The following is an 8,892-nucleotide window of genomic DNA, read 5'->3' as shown; positions in this document are numbered from 1 at the left end:
TGAATAGTTGCACACACACTGGGAAAGGAGGGTAGTTCTGTGTTCATGAGCATGTGACATCGCAGATCTTCATATGTTGAGTCGAGACTGGACAAGAGTTGGAATATCTTGTCTTCTTCTGCCCTCTTTCGTAACAGCACTGCATCAGTTGTATGAGGACGATAGGTTTCCAACTCGTTCCACATGGTCTTCATGCTTCCCAGGAGTTGCACGAACGGCTTACCATCTTGTTGCAGATCGGAGATGTCCTTCTTTAGTTGGAAGACCCGTGCAGCATTATTTTGGCTGCCATACATTTCTTTGACTGCTTCCCATAGTTGATAAGAGGATTCTGAGTAGCTGAAAATTTCAGCTAACTTTTGCTCCATGGAATTTAGAAGCCATGACATAACTAGCTGATCCTTGCTCAGCCAGGATTCATAGTTTAATGAGGAAGCCTCAGGGACTTTGATGCTTCCATTTATGAACCCTAACTTGGTCCTGCCACCCAAAGCCAACGATACAGCTCTTGACCATGGCAAGTAATTGAACTCGTTTAATACGACTGAGCTTAACCTTTGATTTGGATTGACATCCACTTCCTGTGCATTTATGGAGGAAATTTTCGGGGAGCTATCAGCCGTTGAATTTGCCGGATTTTCTTGAGACATTTTTGAGAGTGAAAACTAAGGAAAGCAGTATAGCAGGAACAGGTTAAAGTTCCTGCTCTGATACCATGTTCCTTTTCAAAGATTTTCTTGTATATTCATTATGAAAAATACAAGAGAGTGAGAACACTCTTATATGGAACTACAAAGAGAAGTCACACGGGAGAAGAAAAACACAATCCCTTGGTTTCTGCCCTAGACCCGAGAGAGGCAATAAAAATAAGGGCATGGGACAAGACAAGGTATGGTAAGACAAGAGTAGGGTTAAGACCATAACTTTAGCCCATAACTTAGCTAAAGTGAGGATGACAACCCATCCTTGAAATCCTTACACCATACTTTGGGAAGTAATACCAACCCCATGAATTAAGGAGTTGACAACATGTCACTAAGAAATCAACCTCAGTCACCGAAACCCTAAAGTACACTAAACAACAACTGCCAATACCCGAGTTTGTGCGTGTCTGTTGTCATGCCTTAAGACTATTTGCATACGAAGGTTCAAGGGACGACCAGATGGGTTGGATGCGGCAAAGTACTTGTTGAAGCATGGTAAGGTTTTGAACAAGGCGAAAATTTATACCTGTGATCTTAGTAAAAAATTAGTTATGAAGTTAAGGTGGAAAGTTTCAAGGTCGTAGGGAGTTCAAAGAATTGTACAATTGAATGGATCCTTTGAAAGTTGTGGATGTACCTTTTCGTATCGGATAGAACATGAATTTTGTGCCACAAAATTTTTCCCTATGAAATCTGTTATATTTCTTAAACACCCTTGTAAGTTTGCTAGACAAAGTTAGTTTCGCTACATTTTATGATTTAGAACAACTACTTCATATAACCATATACAAAACCACGCCGGATATATAGTTTTAGTTTCTTTATATTGGTCTCCATACCAAAAAAAAGCACATCCAAGTTGTCCCCATACGACTGAATCGCGTAAAACGAATTTAATTGTTAAAGTTTTCATCGCCAACTAGCTGAGCCATCTAGTCAGGGAATGGGGTTGGCTGAGGGTAAGCTTGTGGCTGGACCAGCATCAAAGTCACACTCTATATGAGAATCAGGCATATCACAACACTAATCTCTGTCCAGAAAATCCTTGCATCTTCCCACTATGTGGCAAATCGTATTTTAAGTTCCTACTTCCGAAGACTTTGAAGGCCAGAACAACAAAAAAAGACCATGACTTTTGACCTTTTTCTTTTAATTTGGCGTTAGGTAAATGAATTAGCAAATTGGTATTAATTAGTATTAGAAAAATAGTCATAATGCTCTTTGTTTTTAGGAAATGCTAGTAACATTTTTACTTTATCCTTCTCATTTTACTTGTTCGGTTCTTCTTCTCATTCTGCATTGTTTTTTTATGATCCGAACTTATGTATACTAGACTATTTAAAGATCAACTTGGCAAAAGAACAACCAAATTAAAAATCATATAACCATTTGATTAATGTTGTCAAAATTTTCGTGTTTAAGTGAGAAACATAGTTCGTTTATTTATTGGATAATCATTAGATTACTAAACGATTTTGGATTTAGTTTAATTTTTGTATAGATGATTTCAAAAGGTGATCCAAAAAATAAATAGTTTCTATCATTAGACAATATTGCAAGATGAAAAGAAAAGGCGAAAAAAATCCTCTTTTTATTGATTCATTTAATAAATAAATAAAGCGCTATCATTAAATTTTTGCATAGCTAATCATTAAAAAGTGATCTAAAAAGTAAACAATTTCAATCATCAAATAAGATTGCAGGATGAACAAAAAGTCGAAAAAACTCCTCTTTTTATTGATTCATTTAAAGAAAAACGCGTGATAATTAACTTTTATAACGCGTCAATAACAACTCTACTAAATTATCATCTTTAAGCAAGTACATCTTTTTCTATATTGACAAAAAAAAAAAAAAAAATTGTTAAGATATATACCCTCTTAAGTAGTGCTTCTTCCACCTACGCGGAGGCCTTGCTTTTGCTCCTCCCCTTCCATTTGGGTATTGGTTCTTAACCTTTTTTTAAGTAATGCCAAACCCCAACACTAATCTCTCAGTGTTTCTCCTTTTAAAAAGTATCTAAAGTTTAATCTTCACTTTCCTCTTCTTTCTTGTCTCTCAAAAGGAGAACCCACTGGGCCACTGCTGTTTCAAGTTTCCACACACTATATAAAATTTCAGTTTCTGCGCATGCGATTAAGAAAAAGTAGGAGTTGTATACATGTATTAGGGTTCATGGTTTTTGAGTTGTAGCTCCTCCAAAACGGTTTCGAAGTTATCGACCAAAAAATGCCACCACACACCACCCCCCCCCCCCCCGGCGGCGGCGGGGATGGAGAAAACTTCTATGAAACCAGTAGGAGTTGTATACATGTAATTAGGGTTCATGTTTTTTAAGTTATAGCTCGTCCAAAGGGTTTCGAAGTTATCGACCAAAAATGCCCCCCGATGGAGAAAACTTACATGAAACCATTGATGTGTACTCTTTTCTAATAGTACTGGAAGAATAGTAAATAATTTAGGTATTTGTCGATTTTTTTCTAAATTTGAAATAAGGAGCTGCTAATTTTTCTTGTGTTTAATTTTAGCTAACTAACTCTGTGAACTTAATTGGCCAGTTTTCCTTTGAACTTAATTTTAACCGATTACTCTTAAACTTTTATAATTAGATAATTTTTTTCAGAACTTTAATTTTATAATTGCAAAAGGTAAATTTATTTCTAAGTAATGTGGAAACATATTGTTTTTTCTTCTTTTTTTTTTTTCTGCTAGTTTACTCCATAAACTTTTTGTTTGAATTTTAAGGTTTAGGGTTTAGGGGGACTTAAAGTTCAAGGGAGATTGACTAATTATAAAAGTTCAAGAGATAATGGGCTAAAATTAAAATTCAGGAAGAAAATTGACCAAATATAAAAGTTTAGAAGGATAATTGGTTAAAATTAAACTTCAATGAGGAAATTAACAACTCTTTATAAATTCAGAGAGAGAAATCGATCAATACCACTAAATATAATTAGCAATTGCATGAGGAGGATCGCCTCTGCTCGGAAGCCTTGAGTCTTCTGATGTATAAGGTTTTTAACGATAAAGTGTATATTTCAACTCTTGACAACACTATTTCTCTCCTCCAAAACATTAATACTAATTAATTAATTGAAGTTAAGGATTAATTAAGCTGCTAATTTTGAGTACAACATTTGAACCTTTGATGGCTACCTAGATTCTTTTAACTAGTGGACAACAGAGTGACAATGGTTTGGCACCTTTTGTTAATATTATTTATTTTTTTCATTTCTTTAATTGCATGCGTTACTCACATCTTTTAATGTATCATATACTTTAGCTTTTCTTAATTTTATTATTATTGGCTTCTATATACGTATTAATAATTCATGGTCCTCCGCATTTACTTTTTAAAGGCTACTGCCCCCTAGTTACTTCGTATTTTTTTGTTGCTAATGTACTTCAAATATTGTCATTTATTACTATAATCTTGTGATATTCTTTTTCATTTGTAAGTGAAAGGTTTTAGATTCGATTCTCGCCAAAGATGAATTTGAACCACATTATTGCTAACTCATTATGAGGCTAAACTCACCCTCCTCTCCCTTAATGTAAATAATATCGTTTGTTCAAAAAAAAAAAATGTACGTCAGATATTTGGTCTCGTACACTACAATACTACATTTTAAGCACACTAAACCTACATTAAATTTAAGATTAGGAAGGTCTTGAGTACGAATTGTAGTTTTTGTTTTGGCTTTATAGCCAAAATGATTTATGAGATTGGTGTAACTCTTTATTTTGATATTTGAGATTTGAAATCGATAAAAGTAGTCTGATCCTTGAGTTTGTACATCATCAATTATTTTGATCATAAAACATCTTAAGCTAAAAAGCCTTTTTTTTACACATAGTACAAATTTTAGTTTAAGATTAGGAAATCCCTACCACTAAGGGTCCACAAGACACAAGATTCTTCCTTACTCTTAAAATTATAAATATAAAAACATTTTCAGATCTTTAAAAGATTTTGATTTTGGAGTTCTCAACCTAGTCATCAACAAAAGAGAACTATATAAATAAATAAGTAAAAAAATTAAGCAAAAACTAACTCAAAATCAATATGTTTTCTTGTTGGGGCCCAAGTTAGTGTACAGATAAGAGACTTAGGTACAAGATTTATAATAATTTGGCCGGTCTCTCATCGTTTAGTCATCAAGGAGTCATATCTCTTCAAAACCCCAAAAATCTATGAGGACGAAACCAGATCATATCAAATTTAAAGGAGATTTGATAGATTATAGGTGGATGAGACATAAGAAGAGAGAGAGAGATATATATATATATACCCTAAAAAAGTTGATGCATATATATGCATCTCCTGCATGGTTGCATGTCATGTGCAATGTTATTAAAGATATATAGTTAGGTGGGCACGAAGACGAACTTGCTTCGTGCTGAATAATTAGTAGGAATTTCTGATAAATAACATGTTGCTACTTATGGTATATTTAATACTGCATAATTAAAAATAAAAAATAAAAGTAAAAAGTGAATATGTGTCAAACTGCTGAGCAGCCAACATGACTATTTAGTAGGAGCTCTTGCTAATCATTCAGTAGCTAAGCAAGGTTCTACAAAGACGACGTGCGTGGTTAAGATCAAAGTTTTGTTATCATATGTATTCAAGTTGCAAATATATTTTGTTATATAAGAAAATTTATAATTAAAATTAATACATGAATAAACATTACGCGCTACTTCAATAGAAAATAAATTTCTCAAGTTATTGATATCAAACTCGCACGATTGATTATAACGCATGCCTATAATTAGTGTATTTAGTTGCAATACTCCCTTTTATTACCCAGCTTTCAATGAATTTGGGTTTATTGAATAAAAATACATTTTGTCAACCATTTATGTTTTACAAATTTCCCACATTATACCTCTACAAGCATTGACTTTTATAAAATATCCAATATAAAATAGTACTTAACAATTCTTTAAGAAACAAAAAACAAAATCCTGTCATGTTTTCTCTCCCACCACTCAATCGAACTTTTCTTCTCTTCCTCCAGCAAAGATTGTCATCCCAAATACAGAGCATATTTAGCTTTTCGAATATGTCTTCGTTCAAGTTGTTCAGAATTTAAGTTGAATAATTTCCAAAACTCTAGTGGCCACAAAATACTGGATCATCACATGTATAATAATGTAAGAGGAGAGCCATCAAAAGCCTCTTCTCTTTTTTTAGCCTGGAATATTAGGAGAGTCAACTGCCAAAACCTATTGCACATCTTTTACAATTTTAGAGCTCGTTTGGAAGTATTTTTAAAATGACTGAAAGTGCAAGTGAATTGGAACCCAAAAGGTATTTTTCTAAAAGCGATTTTAGTTATTTTAAAAACACTTCCAAATTAGCCCTTAAACAATAATTATTGTATATTTTATTTTATCAATAATAAATATGTAACTACGTATAGTTTTTTTTTTTTTTTTTTTTTTAACAAACCATATTAGCCACAAGGGTCTCGCAATAATGTGGTTCAAATTCGTCTTTAGCAAGAATCAAACATCAAACCTCTTACTTACAAGTAAAGAGGAATATCACTAGACCGTAATACTAAGTAGGGTAACTACGTATAGTTTGACTTGCATTTTTAATCCAAAATCAGGCAGGTTGCTTCCATAATATATAGTTATACTTTGTATTAACTATTTATTTTTATTTTTTGTCTGTTAACTATTTAATTTCAATTTACCCTAATTATTATTAGAATCTCCCTCCAAAAACCAAACCACATCAATCTTTCCGGAAAAAAATGCAGTGTGATTGTCTCATATGGTAAATCATTTTATTAATATTCTAATACATGAACCTATGTTGATGTTATACCATGTTAGGTTATACATGAACCTATATTAATACTATACCATGTTAATCTAATTACAATAGGAAACAAATCATATTTAGTATTTACAACTAAATACCATAACTCATGCCAGCATACCATAAGTTTAATTACGTTGTTTGTCTATCCATATTATAATATATAAATTAATAATGTAACATGTACCAATGTAACGCTCAAAAAAAAGTTTATCCAATTCTTATCCTAAAAGCTTGTGACACCATGTGATGAAACGCTTGGAATGCCCTACTACTTCCTAAATTTCAGGTTTTCACACTTTCTGCCCTGCATGGTGCCCATTTGTCCTTAAAATATATCCAAGAAGATTCCCTTCCTAGCCAACTCAAGCATCTTGATACAAATATATATAACTCTAACCACCACCCTAGCATAAGACACAATTTCACACCAAAGAAAGAGAGAGACAGAAAGAGAAAGAGAAAGAGAGGGGAGAGATAGGAGAGAGAGAGAGAGAGAGAGAGAGATGGGGGGAGAGTTCTGTGTAGCAATGGGAAATGGAGTTCTCACAAAGATAGGCAAGTCATGGAGCAAACTAGAGAAAGGCTTAAACGATGGAGTTTCAAAGAGCAAAGTTGGCAAATACTTCAAGTTAGAAGCAAGGAGGAGTTGCTTCACCAAGGAGCTACGTGCCGGCCTAGCCACGTTCCTCACCATGGCCTACATCATCTCCGTTAACGCCACCATCCTCGCCGACTCAGGCGGCACATGCTCCATCGCCGACTGCTCTGTCCCGGTGAACCAAACCGCCACCCCGGATTGCATGATCCTCCCCAACGAAGGATACCAAAACTGCCTTGCAAAGATCAAGAGTGACCTCATTGTTGGCACAATTTTATCAGCCATGATCGGGTCGATTGCCATGGGCGTTTTTGCCAATCTACCCCTGGGAACGCCTACTTGGCTTATAATTTGGTGGGTTTTCATGGAAGTGGGAAACTGTCTTACCAAACTGCCCTAGCTGTTGTGCTACTCGAAGGAATTGCTTTTCTTGCAATTGCTGCTTTTGGGCTTAGGGAAAAGCTGGCCAGGCTCATCCCTCATCCTGTTAGACTTGCTTGTGCAGCAGGGATTGGGCTTTTTATAGCTTTTGTGGGCCTTCAAGTCCACCAAGGCGTGGGCCTAGTGGGCCCAGACCCATCCACATTGGTTACAATAACTGCTTGTGCTAACACAAACCCAGCAACTGGTGAGTGCCTTGGTGGGAAAATGCACAGCCCAAAGTTCTGGCTGGGTGCAGCTGGGTTTATAATCACATGTTACGGCCTAATGAAGGAGATTAAGGGCAGCATGATATACGGCATCGTTTTTGTCACATTCATATCATGGTTTAGGGGCACAAGTGTGACGGTGTTTCCCAACACACAAATCGGTGACGCAGATTTCAGTTATTTCAAAAAAGTTGTCGACTTTCACAAGATTCAATCGACGGCCGGGGCTATAAGCTTCACCAACTTCAACAGGTCTGAGGTTTGGGTGGCTCTGGCAACCTTGCTCTACGTTGATGTTCTTGCCACCACAGGCACATTGTACACCATGGCCGAAATGGGCGGTTTCGTGAACGACGAAGGCGGGTTCGAAGGCGAGTACTCGGCGTACTTGGTTGATGCGGGGTCAACGGTCTTGGGAGCCGCACTGGGGGTGACCCCTATCGCGACGTACGTAGAATCTTCAGCGGGTTTGAGAGAAGGCGGGCGGACAGGGCTGACTGCAGTGACCATCGGTCTGTGTTTTTTCGTGTCGTTGTTTTTCGTTCCTCTTTTGTCTAGTGTGCCCCCGTGGGCTATAGGGCCTTCACTTGTGATGGTTGGGGTGATGACGATGAAGGTTGTGAAGGACATAGATTGGGGGAATATGAAGGCGGCTGCGCCTGCTTTCATGACCATGATTTTAATGCCTCTCACTTATTCCATAGCAAATGGGATTATTGGTGGCATTGGGCTCTACGTTGCTCTTAATCTGTATGATTATTTGATAATCATGATTAAGTGGTTGATTAAGATGAAAAGAATGGTGGGAAGAGAACATAATCAAGTGTCTGCAACAGCTCCTGTAGACTCGGCAATTGAAATTATTTGAAGCCGTTTTTTGGTTAAATTGTTGTTTTGGGGTGATTATAGGAGGACCCTTTTGTAATAAGTAGCTTTAATTTTTTTTTTTTTTTTTTCTCTCTCTTATTTATACCAGTGATATTACGAAAGGACGACCTTGAATACAGAACTTCGAATGCATGAGTAAATACTAACCTCTCAATCAATCAATTTTTTATATTTTTAATATTTCAGGACTAACATCCTTGTTGCTGTAATTTA

General features: G+C 35.9%; 1 pseudogene; it reads left to right on the top strand.

Moving 5' to 3' along the window:
• Positions 1–7,027: 7,027 nt before the first annotated feature.
• LOC137711511 (adenine/guanine permease AZG2 pseudogene) lies at positions 7,028–8,797 on the top strand (annotated as a pseudogene).
• Positions 8,798–8,892: the final 95 nt, after the last annotated feature.

This window comes from Pyrus communis, chromosome 6, assembly GCF_041283825.1.
Source record: "Pyrus communis isolate YQ-2024b chromosome 6, ASM4128382v1, whole genome shotgun sequence".
NCBI classification, from domain to species: Eukaryota; Viridiplantae; Streptophyta; class Magnoliopsida; order Rosales; family Rosaceae; genus Pyrus; species Pyrus communis.
Note: the sequence above shows the minus strand (reverse complement) of the source record. Positions and strands in the feature narration are given on the sequence as shown.